We start from the raw sequence: 17,307 nt of genomic DNA, 5'->3' as shown, positions 1-17,307 counted from the left end.
TGAAAAGATTGTCGAGACTTTCCTGGTGGTCCAGTGGCTAAGACTCCATGCTGTCAACGCAGGGTGCCCGGGTTCAATCCCTGGTCAGGGAACTAGATCCCACATGCCACAACTCAAGATCCCACATGCTACAACTAAAGATCCCACATGCTACAACTAAAGATCCCACATGCTGCAGTGAAGATCCCGCCTCCCGCAACTAAGAGCACAGCCAAATAAATATTAAAAAAGAAAGAAAGAAAAAATTGTCCTTTCCCCATTGAATGGTATTGGCGCCCTCGTCAAAAATCATATGACCGTATATTTGAGGGTTTATTTCTGGACTTCCTATTCTGTTCCATTGGTCTATATATCTGTCTGCATGCTAGTACCATACTGTCTTGATTATTGTAGCTTTGCAGTAAGTTTTGAAATCAAGAAATGTGATTCCTCCAACTTTGTTCTTAAAGAATTTTGGCTGTTCAGAGTCCCTAGAGATTCTGTATGAACTTCTGGATGGGTTTTCTATTTCTATAAAAACTGCCATCGGGATTTTGTTAGGGATTTCAGTCAGCCTGTAGATCTCTTTGGGTAGTCTTTGTCATCTAACAACAGTAAAAGTTCCAGTTTATCAAATGGGCTCTCTTTCCATTTATTTACTTCTTTAATTTCTTTCAACAATATGTTATAGTTTTCAGAATACAAGTCTTTCACCTCCTTGGTTAAATTCATTCCTCAGTATATTTATTCTCTTTGATACTATTGTAAATGGAATTGTTTTCTTAAAATTCCTTTTCAGATTGTTCTTTGCTAGTGTATAGAAATGCAACTCTTTTTTGTGTGTTGATTTTGTATCCTGCAAATTTGCCAAATTCGTTTATTAGCTCTAACAGTGGTTTTGTGTGTATGTACATAATTTTAGGGTTTTCTATATATAAGACCATGTTATTTGCAAACAGATAGTTTTTACTCTTCCTTTCTAATTTGGATGCCTTATATTTCTTTTTCTTAATTGCTCTGGCAGGAACTTCCTTCGTAATTTCTTGAATCCATTGGTTGTTCAAGGTTGTATGTTAGTTAATTTCCACATATTTGTAAATTTTCCAGTTTTCTTTTTATTGATTTTTAGTTTCTGTTGTGATTGAAAAAGATACTTTGTATTATTTCAGTCTTATAAAATGTATTAAGACTTGTCTTCTGGCCTGTATATGATCTTTCCTGAAGAATGTTCCATGTGCACTTGAGAAGAAGAATTATTTTTCTGTTATTGGGTTGAATATCCATATATATCTGTTATGTCTAATTGGTTTACAGTTCGTTAGATTCACTGACAAAATAACCACTCGTCTCACACAACTGAACAGATTTAATTAATTTTTTAGTAAAAGATCATTTAACTTAAGTTCAATATACAGTCATTAGAAGGGGGTGAATAAAAGTATTCGAGAGACATAACAGAGTATACATCACCAGATTGGGCCAACACCTACATCCAGATTCAAACAGCAGCTGGGAAGTCCCGAGTAACAGCAGTCTGGAGTCCCAGTGGTGAAGGGTCCTGGGTGGTGTGTCCACCCAACAGGTGAGACTTCACATTGCAACCCTGGAGGCTTCCGTTTATAATCCCAGACCGCAAACTGTGATTTTGATTTGCGTGCAAAAATGCGGCCCTGATTTAACTGTAACAATGCTGTTGGTTTCACCGCTTGAGTCACAAGATTTTCCAGACCCCCGGGGGACTGGCCAGGTCCCCAGGGCTCAAGAAATTCCAAGATGTACTCCCTTTCTTATCATAAGTGCTACTTGTTGGTAACAATTGTTAGGTGTGCAAGCAGGCACACAGTCCAGGCAGGGTCACAAGTCAGTCAGAGGCCTACTTCTGCCTCTGAAGCCTGAACAAAACTACTTTACTAGTTTTCCCAAGATTTGGCCTCTAGGATTGTTTAGGCTGAAGAGCATAAGAATAAGGCAATATAACTCGAGCAGTTTTTCGAATACGGTAAGATAAGTAACAGTTACAAACAGTGAGTAAGAGTAATATGATCAAAAATACAAGCAGTGGGTTAAATAATGCAGAGAACAATTGTTGAGCCTTGGGGGATTGAGTAAAGAAAAAGTCCCACCAAGTATGAGAATTATGCTTTTGTACATTAACTCCCACATCTATTAATTTGTTAGCTGCATTAGTAGTAACAATAGAGTGTTCGAACAAAGTACGGTTATGTTTACCTATAAATTTCTGTAGTAACGCTGTTTACTGTAATACCTTTTTTAAAGGTTCAAGTGGTAGGCTAATATTAGGAACAGGTAAAGTAGGAATTAACTTTGAGTCCACAACAATTGTGTGTGTATGGGGGAAAAGAAATAAGTTGTCCCTTTCCAATATAAGTGATCTATATATGCTAGACATCCTGAAAAAGGGTTTCCTAGCTGATAATTAGAAGTTGTGTTAATATCATCAGTTACAGTACATACAAATTGGGGAGCAACGTCAAAAAACATACTATAGGATTGAGGAAATATAGTCGATTCACAGTAGTTAATGGAATTCTCTAATAAACAGGGTTCCCAGATGTGTGAAGTCTGGCCACAAAGCAATCCTTGAATAGTCTTTTCACAGTCTGTCAATAAGTGGGTGTGATTATTAAAATCTAAGTAATTTCCAGCAAAATGAGGCAACCAATATTCATTTCCAAAAAAAATAGGCAACACATGAAATTGACAGCCATAGAAAGTCATAATTAGAGAAGGACAGGCCTTGTTTGAAGGGCAGATGAAGTTGTCTTGAGTTCAGGTGTGGCTCATGTTTTCCCAACGGAAGATTCCCCAACATTTTCCTTCTTTATCCTTTCTCAACCGTAGTATATATCCTGGGATTAAGGCGTGGGTGATCCACATTACAGTCAAGCTTCCAAAAACAGTCTATTCACGAGAATAACAATGGGTTAATGGCACATATTTTCATTTTTCTTGTCCAGGGATCATCAGCAACACAGTGTCATCCTTTCCCTGCACAATTACATCAGCAGGTGTAGGAGGACCATTGGGTTGCTTCACCTTTAGCTCCAATTGAATTGTGCTCTGTTGTGGATCTAAATCCTCCATCTCCCCAGACAGTTAACAAAGTAGGGGGGTCTCCTTTCTTGATTTTCCAATTAGGGAAGAATAAGTAGTTGAGCAACCCTGTTGTGTTTATTAATAAATAAATCATCATTACCTTCATTTTGTAAAATCATTTTAATTTCTCCTTGATAGTTCAGGGTCAGTCACTACTCCTTGGACACAGATGCCCCTAAGGGCTAAACTAGAGCATTCCTTAATTAGCCCAAAATGTCCAGGAGGCATTTTCATACCAATGCCAATTGATACAGTACAAATTATTCTCTTAGTAAGCCTCTGCTCAGTCGTAGAATGCAAATGGAGGCCTGCTGCCTCAGGAGAGGCTCGAAAAGGAGCTAATGCTCCAGGTAAAATTTCCCAATATTCAGTTATCTCTGGATGGAAATCCATCCTATGAATTTGTAGATTTGGTATAGTCATTCTCATTAAACCCAACAGGACGATTCTTCAAAATATTTAAGGCAGTATTTAAGTTAGTCCTCCAATTTTTATAAGAACTCTGTCCCAATTTAATCACTTGTTCTTTTAGCAATCCATTCATTCTTTCAGTTAAACCAGCAGCTTGAGGATAATATGGAATATGAAAAATCTATTGTGTATTATGTTCCTGGGCAAATTCACCTCTGAAATGTTACCCGTTATCACTTTGTATTTGGAGTGGAACACCATAGTACAAATTAATTATTTCTAATGTTTTAATAGTGTTAGTTTGATTGGCTTTTCCACATGGAATGACCACCAAATATCCAGAATAGGTGTCCACTGCAGTGCACACATATTGGCAGCCTTTATCACAGATTAATGGGCCAGTGTAATCAATTTGCCATATCTGCCCAGGCAATTTGCCACGTGCCAATTGTCCTTTTATTAGTTGTGGCAAGCTCCTATGTTTAACATGTTGGCAGATTGGACATTGTAAAATAACAGACTTAATGAGATCCATAGTCAAGGAAATACTTTGATCCTGAGCCCACCTGTATGTAGCTTTTTCTCCCAGGTGGCCACATTTTTCATGTTCCCAAAGTGCCAAACCTTTGAATTCACTAGAGTGTGGGTCGACTTCCACCATCTGGATCTGATTTTGTTCATCTGTAATTGAATTATACCATCATTCCGTGGAATGGGAGTACTATGAGCGTCTACATGAAAAACTGAAACATTAGTTTTCTGGACAATTTCCTAAATATCCACCCATAATTCTTTCCCCCACAACTCTATTGAATCAATTTGCCAATTATTATTATTTTTTAAATTTATTTATTTATTTTTACTGTGTTGGGCCTTCGTTTCTGTGCGAGGGCTTTCTCTAGTTGTGGCAAGCGGGGGCTACTCTTCATCGCGGTGCACGGGCCTCTCACTATCGAGACCTCTCTTGTTGAGGAGCACAGGCTCCAGACGCACAGGCTCAGTACTTGTGGCTCACGGGCCTAGTTGCTGCGCAGCATGTGGGATCCTCCCAGACCAGGGCTCGAACCCGTGTCCCCTGCATTAACAGGCAGATTCTCAACCACTGCACCACCAGGGAAGCCCTGCCAATTATTTTTTTTTTTGCGGTATGCGGGCCTCTCACTGTTGTGGCCTCTCCCGTTGCGGAGCACAGGCTCCGGACGCGCAGGCTCAGCGGCCATGGCTCACGGGCCCAGCCACTCCGCGGCATATGGGATCCTCCCAGACCGGGGCACGAACCCGTATCCCCTGCATCGGCAGGCGGACTCTCAACCACTGCGCCACCAGGGAGGCCCCCTGCCAATTATTTTTAACCCACGCTGGAAGCCAAGTTGCTAATCCATTGGCCACAGACCAGGAATCAGTATAAATAGGACATTCTGTTAAGTTTTCTTTTTCAAAACTTGATATACTGCATATAGTTCAGCAGATTGACTGCTTTTTCCCTCTCAAGTGTTAAAAGTTTAGTTGTGACTGGATTGTAGGCTACTGCTTTCCATTAATGAACAGATCCTATATATTTTGCTGAGCCATCTGTAAACCAGGCATGTTTCTTTTCTTTCTCAGATAAAGCGTCAAAGGGGCTTTCCCCATTGTACAGGCAACTCGGTTAACTCGGGTTTAATCATAGCTTCTTTTTTAAAAATTAATTATTTATTTTTGGCTGCATTGGGTCTTCGTTGCTGCGCGTGGGCTTTCTCTGGTTGCGGTGAGTGGGGGCTACCCTTCATTTCGGTGCGTGGGCTCCTCATTGCAGTGGCTTCTTTTGTTGCAGAGCACGGGCTCTAGGCGCGCGGGCGGCGCATGGGCTTCAGTAGTTGTGGCTTGCAGGCTCTAGAGCACAGCCTCAGTAGTTGCGGCACACGAGCTTAGTTGCTCCAAAGCATGTGGGATTTTCCTGGACCAGGGATCGAACCTGTGTCCCCTGTATTGGCAGGCGGATTCGTAACCACTGTGCCACCAGGGAAGCCCTAATCATAGCTTCTTGCTCAAGACCTTCAATTGGAATTTCAGAAATCCTTGCATGTAAAACAGCGGCACCCTGTGGACCCGGTTTGGCTCAGTCCTGTATATACCATTTTAATTTGACTATAGTAGACTCTTTGGCTTGACCAATTCTGTGGATCTTTGGTGAGCTTAAAATCCATTACATAATGGGCACTTGGGGTCTCAATATAATTATGTGACCTACAGTCAATTGTTTGGTATCAATTAGAGCCCAGTAACATGCCAGTAGCTGTTTTTCTTTTTTTAAATTTATTTACTTTTGGCTGCGTTGGGTCTTTGTTGCCGTGTGCGGGCTTTCTCTAGTTGCAGCAAGCGCGGGCTACTCTTCGTTGGGGTGTGCAGGCTTCTCATTGTGGTGGTTTCTCGTTGCGGAGCACAGGCTCTAGGCACGCAGGCTTCAGTAGTTGTGGCTCGCGGGCTCTAGAGTGCAGGCTCAATAGTTGTGGCGCACAGGCTTAGTTGCTCCAAAGTATGTGAGATTTTCCTTGACCAGGGATCGAACCTGTGTCCCCTGAATTGGCAGGTAGATTCTTATCCACTGCGCCACTAGGGAAGCCCTCCAGTAGCTGTTTTTCAAAGGTAGTATAGTTCTTTCCGGCTTCTGGGAATTTTCTGTTCCAAAACCCCAGAGGTACTCTTTTGCCTTGCTGTTTTTGTCATAAGCTCCAATTAGTATACAGTTCATTGATTGACATATGTAATTCTGTGTGCCCTGGTTGTAGGTCATGGGGCATCTGATCTCCATCCAAAGATAGACTACTGAAATAAGCTTTAGAATAATTCAATTAAACTTTTTACCAATAAAACATTAACAATGAGGAACTATCTGGGAAGTGAATCTTGGTAAACACAGACCTCAATTAACAAAACTAGAATTTAATATTCAGTGAAACATAATTTTTTTCTTTGTGAGGGCATTAACCCTGCTGCCAGGGAAGGCTTTATCCCATCAAATAAAGAATGAGGTTTGTCAGGGAGCCGGGAAAAGCCAAGGGGCCGTCTTGGATTTCCCATAGCCCTGACTTTGATTTACAGCTATTGTTTACCCATTTAAAATTTTCTGACTTAGGAGTAGACCCGTTGCCATATTATGAGGACAACAGGATAGCAAAAGTCTGACAATGAGGGGTTAATTTTTTTTTTTAAGGAGAATGAGCTTTATCTACGTGTGCCGTAATCTTCATAGATCATTGTGAATTAATACTTATTTACTTTACCGAAGTAACAATACAAGATTTCAAAGGCAAATACAGAACAGATCACTTAAAAGGTAAGAAAACTTAAAATTTGTTATCAAAGGCAGTTCAACATATTAAGAAATCTTGTCCTCTTAAGATAGAGAAAAGCCAAATTCAAGTTTTACACCTGCTTACTTTTAAAATTCATTTACTCAATTAAATTTATTTTAAACTTTGTCAATTTTGACCATGCACAAAACTCTTTTCTTGGGGTCCACTTTCCACAAAACTTTTTATCAGTTTCTATATCCATCACTTTATTTTCCCATTCAGAAATAGCCAGCTAGGGGCTTCCCTGGTGGCGCAGTGGTTGAGAGGCCGCCTACTGATGCAGGGGACACGGGTTCGTGCCCCGGTCGGGGAGGATCCCACATGCTGAGGAGTGGCTGGGCCCGTGAGCCATGGCCGCTGAGCCTGTGCGTCCGGAGCCTGTGCTCCGCAACGGGAGAGGCTACAGCAGTGAGAGGCCCGCATACCGCGAAAAAAAAAATGTCTCTTGGTCCCTTTCCTTTTTTTAAAAAAAATATTTCCCATAATTCCTTTGTAGTTATTCCATCAGTCTTTTGGGACCCCATTTGTAATAAGGGCCAGGAACGTGTCCTTTCCAGATATCCTGTCTGCTTGTCTTGCTCTTTATCTTCCTCTTCCTTTTCAAAGTTCCACTCTCCCAAGTCTCCCAATTGTTGTACTTTGATGACTTTGGAGATGGGATTACCTGTCTCATTTAGCAGGAGAGTCACAATTACATGCTTGTAAGTAGAAGGAGCAGTTTTAAAAACTTTATTTCTCATTTGTACAGTCAGGGGAATGTCAGACATATTATCTAGATGTCCGATAAAAATAGCACCTTTCATAGCGTCTTCCTTTAGTCTCTGGACACAGTTTTTAAGAGTGTACCAGGGACGGTCCCTTCCAGGCCAAGCAGATTCTATAGAATATTTCTTAAGGCACCCTTCAGCGACTATTTCCAATAGATTGGAATCGCCTGGGTGATTAGCTTTATCTCTAACAGCCTGTTGCACAAAAGACTCATTGCTACTGGTGCCAAATTCATGAGCATCTCCATCATCAGTTAATATTCTGGCGGCCCCTGCATCATAGATACGAACTGCCCAAGTAATTAAAGGCTCTCCTGAGTTAACTGTCTTAAAATATCGCTAATCTCATGCTGAGTATAATCCTCCAGAGTATCTTTTTTTATTGCATTCCTCTGAGCATCAGTTTCCATTTTACGCCACCAAGCTTGCTGTGTCTTAAAGTTAGGTGGTTTCAGTTCTTCCTTTGGCTGTGGGGCTGACTTCCATCCCAAATCATCATTTTCATCAGATTCTGATTGTGAGCTATCATCCCAGATATCTCTGTCCCATGTATCTGGGTCCCAGTCTACTCCAGCTTTAGCTACTATAGTCAGATGTACCTTCCTTTTATTTACTTTGCCCCGCCACTTTCGATATGTGGCTTGGGCATCTTTAACAGTGGCTTTTTCGGCTACCAACTGGAAAGTGGAGACCTAATCAGCTAGAATATAATTTTGGCATTGAATCATGGACAGTCGTCCTTGTAAGTCACGCAGATCTTTTTCCAATTGAGCTTTCTCTTCAGCCAGTTTCTGCTTAGCTTAATGCATCTTACGATAGGCAGAAAGGAGGATCCAGCCTTTCTGTCCCAGCGTGGTACATTCTTGCCCTTTCTCTATCAACGCGAGCTGTAAATAGTCACATCCAAAGGTTCGGCTCGCTTTGATTTAGATCCCCAGTTCTCACACAGTCCAGTCGATATGCCCCACTCTGCCACTAATGAGCTGTAAGGGAGCTTGTCCCATCCTGGAATAAAAACCTGATTAACTTTAACTTCTTTCTTTTTAAAGAGAGGCATTTTGCTCTACGAATCCTGCTCACAGCGCGAATTTAATGTTTTGCCAAAAGCCTGCTTTCAGTTTCAGGGTTCGTTGGGTTTGCTGGCAAAATAACCACTCGTCTTACACAACTGAACAGATATAATTAATCTTTTAATAGAAGATTACTTAAGTTCAATATACAGTCATTAGAAGGGGATGAATAAAAGTATTCGAGAGATATAACAGAGTGTACATCACCAGATTGGGCCAACACCTACATCCAGATTCAAACAGCAGCTGAGACATCCCGAGTAATAGCAATCTGGAGTCCCAGTGGGGAAGGGTCCTGGGTGGTGGGTCCACCCCACAGGTGAGACTTCAGATTGCAGCTCTGGGGGCTTCCGTTTATAATCCCAGGCCACAAACTGATATCATCAGTTTGCGTGAGAAATGAAGCTCTGATTTAACTGTAACAATGCTGTTGGTTTCACCGCTTGAGTCACAAGATTTTCCAGACCCCGGGGACTGGCCAGGTCCCCAGGGCTCAAGAAATTCCAAAACCTACTCCCTTTCTTATCATAATTGTTGCTTGACTCGTTGGTAACAATTGTTAGGTGTGCAAGCAGTCACGAGGCCAGGCAGGGTCACAAGTCATTCAGAGGCCTACTTCTGCCTCTGAAGCCTGAACAAGACTACTTTACTAGTTTTCCCAAAAACATATTTTGTGGCTCTGTTATGTGCATGTATGTTATAATTGTTATTTCTTCTTGCTATATCTAACTTTTTGTCAATATTTAATATCCTTTGTGTCTTGTAACCTTTTATAATTTAAAGTCTATTTTATCTGCTATTAGTAGAGCCACCTCAGCTCTCCTTTGATTAAGATTTGCATGGAATATCTTTTTCCATCCTTTTACTTTCAACCTCTTTATGTCTTTATATCTAATGTGAATCTGTTGTAGGCAACATATAGATGGATTGATATATATATATATATATATATATATATATTTTTTTTTTTTTTTTTTTTTTTTGCGGTACTCAGGCCTTTCATTGTTGTGGCCTCTCCCGTTGCGGAGCACAGGCTCCAGATGCGCAGGCTCAGCGGCCATGGCTCACGGGCCCAGCCGCTCCGCGGCATGTGGGATATTCCCGGACCAGGGCACGAACCCGTGTCCCCTGCATCAGCAGGCGGACTCTCAACCACTGCGCCACCAGGGAAGCCCTTCTGTATGTTTTAAAGTTATTTTATTAGTGATTACCTTGGGGATTAAAATTTACATCTTAAACTGATAACAACCTAGTTTATGCAAACACTCTGCCCTTATACACCTCTATCCCTCCCTCTTTTTATTTATTTATGTGTACATATATTTATAAGATTACATCTTTATACATTGTATGCCTATTAACATAGATTTATAAGTTTTATGCATTTGTCTGCTAAATCATTTAGGAAGAAGAGAGAAATTACAAACCATACCAAATATACAATAATACTGGCTTTTATGTTTATCTATGTAGTCATGTTTACCAGTGTTGTATATTATTTTCTTAATGGCTTTGAGTTGCCCTTTCATTTTAGCCTGAAGGACTCCCTTTAGCATTTCTTATAGGACAAGTCCACTGGTAATATACACCTTCAGTTTTTGTTATTTGGAAATATCTTAATTTTTCCCTTCATTCTTTTTTTTTTAAATTAATTAATTAATTTATTTATTTATGGCTGCGTTGGGTCTTCATTGCTGCGCGCAGGCTTTCTCAAGTTGTGGTGAGTGGGGGCTACTCTTTCATTGTGGTGTGCAGTCTTCTCATTGCCATGGTTTCTCTTGTTGCAGAGCACGGGCTCTCAGCGTGCGGGCTTCAGTAGTTGTGGCACGCGAGCTCAGTAGTTGTGGCTCGTGGGCTCTAGAGAACAGGCTCAGTAGTTGTGGCACACAGGCTTAGTTGCTTCGTGGCACATGGGATCTTCCTGGACCAGGGCTCGAACCCGTGTCCCCTGCATTGGGAGGTGGATTCCTTTTTTCTCCTTAATTTTTTTTTTTTTTTTTTTTGCGGTACGCGGGCCTCTCACTGTTGTGGCCTCTCCCGTTGCGGAGCACAGGCTCCGGACGCACAGGCTCAGCGGCCATGGCTCACGGGCCTAGCCGCTCGGCGGCATGTGGGATCTTCCCAGACCGGGGCACGAACCCGTGTCCCCTGCATCGGCAGGCGGACTCTCAACCACTGCGCCACCAGGGAAGCCCTCTCCTTAATTTTTTTTTTTTTTTTTTTTTTTTTTGGTGGTATGCGGGCCTCTCACTGTTGTGGCCTCCCCCGTTGCGGAGCTCAGGCTCCGGATGCGCAGGCTCCGGATGTGCAGGCCCAGCGGCCATGGCTCACGGGCCCAGCCGCTCCGCAGCATATGGGATCCTCCCAGACCGGGGCACGAACCCGTATCCCCTGCATCGGCAGGCGGACTCTCAACCACTGCGCCACCAGGGAGGCCCCTCTCCTTAATTTTTAAATTTAATCTATTTTTTTCTACAGCAGGTTCATATTAGTCATCAATTTTATACACATCAGTGTATACATGTCAATCCCTATCGCCCAGTTCATCACAGCCCCACCCCCCTGCAACTTTCCCCCCTTGGTGTCCATACGTTTGTTCTCTACATCTGTGTCTCAATTTCTGGCAGGTGGACTCTTAACCACTGTACCACCAGGGAAGCCCCTCTAGTGACTTTTTCATTTCAGTTATCGTACTTTTCAGCTGCAGAATTCCTGTTTGGTTCCTTTTTATAATTTCTATTTCTTTACTGATATTTTTATTTTGTATGTACATCATTTTCCTGAATTCCTTTGACCATTATTTCCTTTAGCTCGTTAAATGTATTTAAGACAGTTGATTTAACATCTTTGACTAATAATAATAATTCGGGGGTGGTGGTGGGATGAATTGGGAGATTGGGATTGACATATATACACTAATACGTATAAAATAGATAACTAATAAAAAAATAATAATTCCAGTGTCTTTGCTTCCTCATGGTTTTGGAGGTTTTTTTTGTTTTGATTTTTTGGTAAGAAGTAGATTTATTTAGAGATAGAAATTCTGTAGACAGAATGCAGTCCATCTTGAAAGGCAAGAGCGGCCCCAGGGCATGGGGTTGTCTTGGAAAGTGAGGGCAGCAAAGGGAGAAACACCCTTCACAGACAGAGTGTAGGCTGTCTCAGAAGGTGAGAGGCCACGGTGTTTTGTTTTTGGTGTTTTTTGTTTTTTGTCAGATTCTCCTTTTCCTGTGATAAGGCATTGATTTTCTGTTTCTTTGTATGTTTTTAAATTTTTTGTTAAAACGACATTTGAGTATTATGTTGTGGTAACTTTATTAATTTTTTTAATAAAAAATTATTTTTATTTATTTATTTGTGTATTTTTTGGTTGCACCAGGTCTTTGTTGCAGCAGGCGTTCTCCTTAGTTGCGGCCGGTGGGGTCCTTAGTTGCGGGTGGCGGGCTCCTTAGTTGTGGCATGCTAACTCTTAGTTGTGGCATGCATGTGGGATCTAGTTCCTTGACTAGGTCACAGGATTGAACCCAGGCCCCCTGCATAGGGAGCATGGAGTCTTTAACCACTGCGCCACCAGGGAAGTCCCTGTTGTGGTAACTTTAGCAGTGTAACTTTCCCACTCCTCAGGTGTTGCTAGTTTTTGCTCATTGAGTATGAGAGCCTTCCATTTGTGACTTTTACAGATAAATTTTCAAAATGTGCATTCCTTATTGTATGTGATAATTGAAGTTTCTGTTCAATTATATCTGCAGTTAGACAGTGACTTGACAAAGATTTCCTTAAATGTCTGGCTCCCAAAAGGGGGAAAAATGAAAACAAGTACTGTTCTCTTAAATCTCTTGGAAGCTGCTTCAGCCTATGGGTGTTGGAACAATGGTCACCAGCCTCTGCCTGCTTCTCAGTGATCAAAAGCAGCCGTCATCAGTCAGAACACACAACCCCAATATTTGGAGGACAAGATCTTTATTGTGTCCACCCTAGCCTCCAGCAAGCTATATCCGGAATGAAGGTAGCCATGCCACTGTTGCTTGCTGTGAGGCTGGGGGTTGGGTAGGTGCTACACAAAAGGCTTAAATTTACCAGTATTCACCAGCCTCTTCATCAAGCTCTGCCTTGGAAGTTTCATGTTTTCCAGCTAGACTCCAGAGTTCCAAAAGTTACTTCAGACAGTTTCTGCCAGCTCATTAGTTGTTTGGGTGAAGGGATGGATTCCTGAAGCCTCCTTCTCTGCCATCTTATATGAAATCAATCCACTAAATTGTCTTTTAATTTCTAATTGTTTGCTGCTAGCATAGAAAAATATAATTGGCTTTTGTATATTGACCTTGTATCCTATGATCTTGTGAAATACACATAGTAGTTTTAGAAGTTATTTGTAGATAGCTAAGTATTTTCTGTGTATTTTATGTATGTATAAAGTATTTCTATTATGTTATCTATGGACAGAGAAAGTCTTGTTTCTTTTTTTCTGGTCTTTATGCTTTTAAAAAATTTTTCTTGCTTTACTATACTGACTGATAAAGCTTTGAATAGAAATGGTGAGAATGGACATCTTTGCCTTATTTTGATCATATGAGGGAAATGTTCAGGATTTCACATTGACTGTGATGTCAGCTATAGTTTTTTGGGGTTTTTCATAAATGCTCTTTAGCAGGTGAGGAAGTTTTTTTCAAATTTTTATTTGTGAGAGTTTTAAATTATGAGTGGATGTTGGATTTTGTTGAGTGTCTTCCTGTATGGTTTTATTCCTTTCTTCTGTTAATATGATGGATTACATTGATTGATTCTACAGATAGTCAACCTTGCATCCCACACCTTGTCATATTATTCCATCTGTATGTCACTGAATTTGTTTTGCTAAACTTTTATTTATTTATTTATTTTTGGCTGCGTTGGGTCTTCATTGCTGCGCACGGGCTTTCTCTAGTTGTGGCGAGCGGCGGCTACTCTTTGTTGTGGTGTGTGGGCTTCTTATTGCAGTGGCTTCTCTTGTTGTGGATCATGGGCTCTAGGTGCGCGGGCTTCAGTAGTTGTGGCACGTGGGCTCAGTAGTTGTGGCTCGTGGGCTCTAGAGCGCAGGCTCAGTAGTTGTGGCACACAGATTAGTTGCTCCATGGCATGTGGAATCTTTCCAGACCAGGGCTCGAACCCATGTCCCCGGCATTGGCAGGCAGATTCTTAACCACTGCGCCACCAGGGAAGTCCCTGTTTTGCTAAACTTTTAAAAGGGATGTTTGTGTCTGTGTTCATGAAGGATATTGGTCTATATATATATATTTTTTTTTCTGTCTTTTCTTGCATTCATTTTTTTCTTTCTGTATGGTTCTTTTTTAGTTCTTGTTGTCAGGGTTACCTGACCTCGTAAAACAAGTTGGAAAGTGTTCTTTCTCTCCCCATTTTCTGAAAGAATTTGTGCAAGATTGGTGTTATTTCTTCCTTAAATGTTAGATAGAATTTACTAGTAAAATCGTCTGGACTTTTCTTTGTGGAAGGAGTTGTGATAAATTCAGTTTTCTTCATAGATATAGGACTATTCAGATTTTATGTTAATCTTGTGTCAATTTTGGTAAGTTGTATTTTTTAAGGAATTTATCCATTTTTGTTTAAGTTGTTGAACTTATTGGTATGCAGTTGTTCATAATATTACCTTATTATTCTTTTAGTGCCTGTAGGATCCGAAGTGATATCCCTGTTCTTCATCCCTGATAGTGGTAATTTGTGTGTTTTCTTTTCATTGATCAGTTTCTGTAGAAATTTTTTTTTGCTGTACGCGGGCCTCTCACTGTTGTGGCCTCCCCCATTGCGGAGCACAGGCTCCGGACGCACAGGCCCAGCGGCCATGGCTCACGGGCCCAGCCTCTCCGCGGCATGTGGGATCTTCCCAGACCGGGGCACGAACCTGTATCCCCTGCATCGGCAGGCGGACTCTCAACCACTGCGCCACCAGGGAAGCCCTCTGTAGAAATTTTTATGAGCTTTATTGATTTTTTTTTTTTGGCTCTGTTATTCATTCTCTCTCTCTCTCTCTCTCTCTCTCTCTCTCTCTCTCTCTCTCTCTCTCTCTCATTGAGTTCTCGTATCTTATTTCCTTCCTTGTACTTACTTTGGTCTTTTTCTAGCTTATCAAGGAGAACCTTAAGTCATTAATTTTATATTTCTACTTTTAAAGCTAAAAAACTTTAGCATTGCTTTAGCTGCATCAGGATAGTACATATTTTTGTTTTTTTTAATGAACACTGATTTTATTAAATTTTTAAATTATTTTTTTAATTTAATTTTTTGGCTGCACCACATGGCATGGAATCTTAGTTCCCTGACCAGGGATCAAACCCATGTCCCCTGCATTGGAAGTGTGGAGTCTTAACCAGTAGCCCGCCAGGGAAGTCCCTGTAGTACATATTTTTAAATAGATTTCTCATATATTACCTCACCCTGAAAAGTAGGACATACTGTCTCAAGTCTAGCTTCTTGTCAGGGAAAATAAGGTGAATTGGTGTATTGAAGGGTACACAACTTATTAGTCATGGGATTGATGCTTGCTTCCAGATTGAGTTCCACTTTTTTTGTTTGTTTGTTTTTTGCAGTACGCGGGCCTCTCACTGTTATGGCCTCTCCCGTTGCGGAGCGCAGGCTCAGCAGCCATGGCTTACGGGCCCAGCTGCTCCGCGGCATGTGGGATCTTCCCGGACCGGGGCACAAACCCGTGTCCCCTGCATTGGCAGGCGGACTCTCAACCACTGCGCCACCAGGGAAGCCCCCACTTTTTTTTTTAAATATAGTTTTTGACTCTCAGAATCATGAGAGCTCTCTACATGTCCAGGCTGTTCAGTTCCTTGTATCACATGAAGGTCAGGAAAGGAAGCTGAGAGAGTGGAGAGATTTGGAACATGCCCTTAAGGAGTGATATTTCTTTGGAGATATCTCTACACTCTTCTGAGTTGGGAAGTAGTTGTGTGGGTGAAAGTTAGTCCCTCCTCTATCTAGAACTATGAGTTATCTATGAGGTAGATAGAAGTTCTTTTCTGATTTTTTTAAAAAACATTTATTTATTTATTTATTTAGGCTGTGTTGGGTCTTAGTTGCGGCACATGTGATCTTCGTTGCCGCCTGTGGGATCTTTAGTTGCGGCATGTGGGATCTTAGTTGCGGCATGTGGGATCTTAGTTGCGGCATGCGGGATCTTAGTTGCGGCATGCGGGATGTAGTTCCCTGCCACGGATTGAACCCAGGCCCCTTGCATTGGGAGCTCGGAGTCTTAACCACTGGACCACCAGAAGGTCCCTCTTTTCTGATGTTTAAAGGTGCTTGAAAGTACCTTTTAAAATTCTGGTGTTTCACTGGAGGGTAGAAGACAGAATCTGTCTTGACAGAGCAGTCAAACTCTATTGTATTTTGTGAGGCATTAAACAGGTCATTTGCGTCTTCTGTTTACAGGTTTTCCCCACATTCACTGTCATTTTGCGTGTTGCTCATCGCTTCTGGGTACTTGCTAATAAAATCTTTATCCACAGGATAGATGTTCAGATATGTCATAGTGTGGCCGCGAATGGTATGTGGTTCTAAGTGGAGGAACTACCTGTTGAATTTGTGCTCTGAAATCTCCTTGCATTGTTTTCTGAATGTCTGACTATATAAGGAAATACGCTATGTGGGCCTTGAAGGGGAGAGGTCTCACAGGAGGTCAGGAACATAGGATACTAAGAACATGGTCCATGGAGGAGAGAACCTAAGTTGGTCTCAGCCCCTTTGTGGGAGTAGCTGCAGATTATCCCAAAATAGCAAAACTCAGCAGTGCTATATTTTGTGGTGGACACTTCATTGTATCCCCCAACTACAGCTGAACACAATACAGTGCCCATGTCTGAGGAATTTGTTTTTTGATTATAGTTTCAGGTAATCTGCAGAGTAGTATAGTATCAAGACCTTTAAGTATGTGATTTCACCACCAAAGGCAGTCCTCTGGATTGTAGCCATATTTGATTTTTAGGTGTATATTGCCTCTTGGTGTGCCTCTTTTAAATAGTACAGAATTTGGTGATTTAAAACTCCTTTGGAGTTCTAACAGTTGTGTGGTATCATTGAGATGTCACAGGAAAGACGAGCTATTCTATGGTTGCCTAATTCCTTACTCTGGAGATTTTCTTGTTTTGAGCTAGTAGTCATCTTTCATGGCAGGGGGTGGGGGATCTAAATGAGGCCCCCAAGTAATCTGAAAAGCTCAATGCTGTGACCAGAACTTTGACTTCACCTCTCCTAGGTACAGGAGATTTTATTTCCATGTTTTACCTCTTTAACAGGACACATGTGACTATCAGTAGTACAAGGTAGCGGATTTGTACCTGGAGTGACTCCCAGTTATAAACTCAGAGTTACAGCTAATTGAAATTTGGGTGAGTGACAAGGATTATTTTTCTTTTGTTTCTCTTCTGAAATAGAGCAGATTTTATTCAAAAAAAATTTTATGGTGGGGGGAAATCTCAAGTAGGGAGGTGTCTACATCAGTTTCCCAGTCACCTTAGGATGTGTTCACCTCTGCCTCAGTCCTGTCAGCTTGCCTCCACTGTGCTCAGCTTCTCTTTTAGTTGAGCTGCAATAGGATGGTAGTAAAGAAAAGGAACTAGAGTTACCAGT

At 41.5% G+C, this 17,307-nt stretch overlaps 1 protein-coding gene across 9 annotated transcripts in view; it reads left to right on the top strand.

The window, feature by feature from the left end:
- Positions 1 to 17,307, top strand: part of IP6K1 (inositol hexakisphosphate kinase 1) — an 81,697-nt gene that overhangs the window by 21,776 nt on the left and 42,614 nt on the right. For 2 of the 9 annotated variants that reach the window (XM_060109838.1, XM_060109839.1), the window contains exon 2: positions 16,974 to 17,066. The exons of the other annotated variants lie outside the window; for them this stretch is intronic. The gene's annotated coding sequence lies outside the window, so the exon portion shown is untranslated. The remainder of the gene's footprint in view (positions 1 to 16,973; positions 17,067 to 17,307) is intronic. 9 annotated transcript variants of the gene reach the window in all.

The sequence above is a fragment of the Mesoplodon densirostris genome, chromosome 10 (assembly GCF_025265405.1).
Source record: "Mesoplodon densirostris isolate mMesDen1 chromosome 10, mMesDen1 primary haplotype, whole genome shotgun sequence".
Classification (NCBI taxonomy): Eukaryota; Metazoa; Chordata; class Mammalia; order Artiodactyla; family Ziphiidae; genus Mesoplodon; species Mesoplodon densirostris.
Note: the sequence above shows the minus strand (reverse complement) of the source record. Positions and strands in the feature narration are given on the sequence as shown.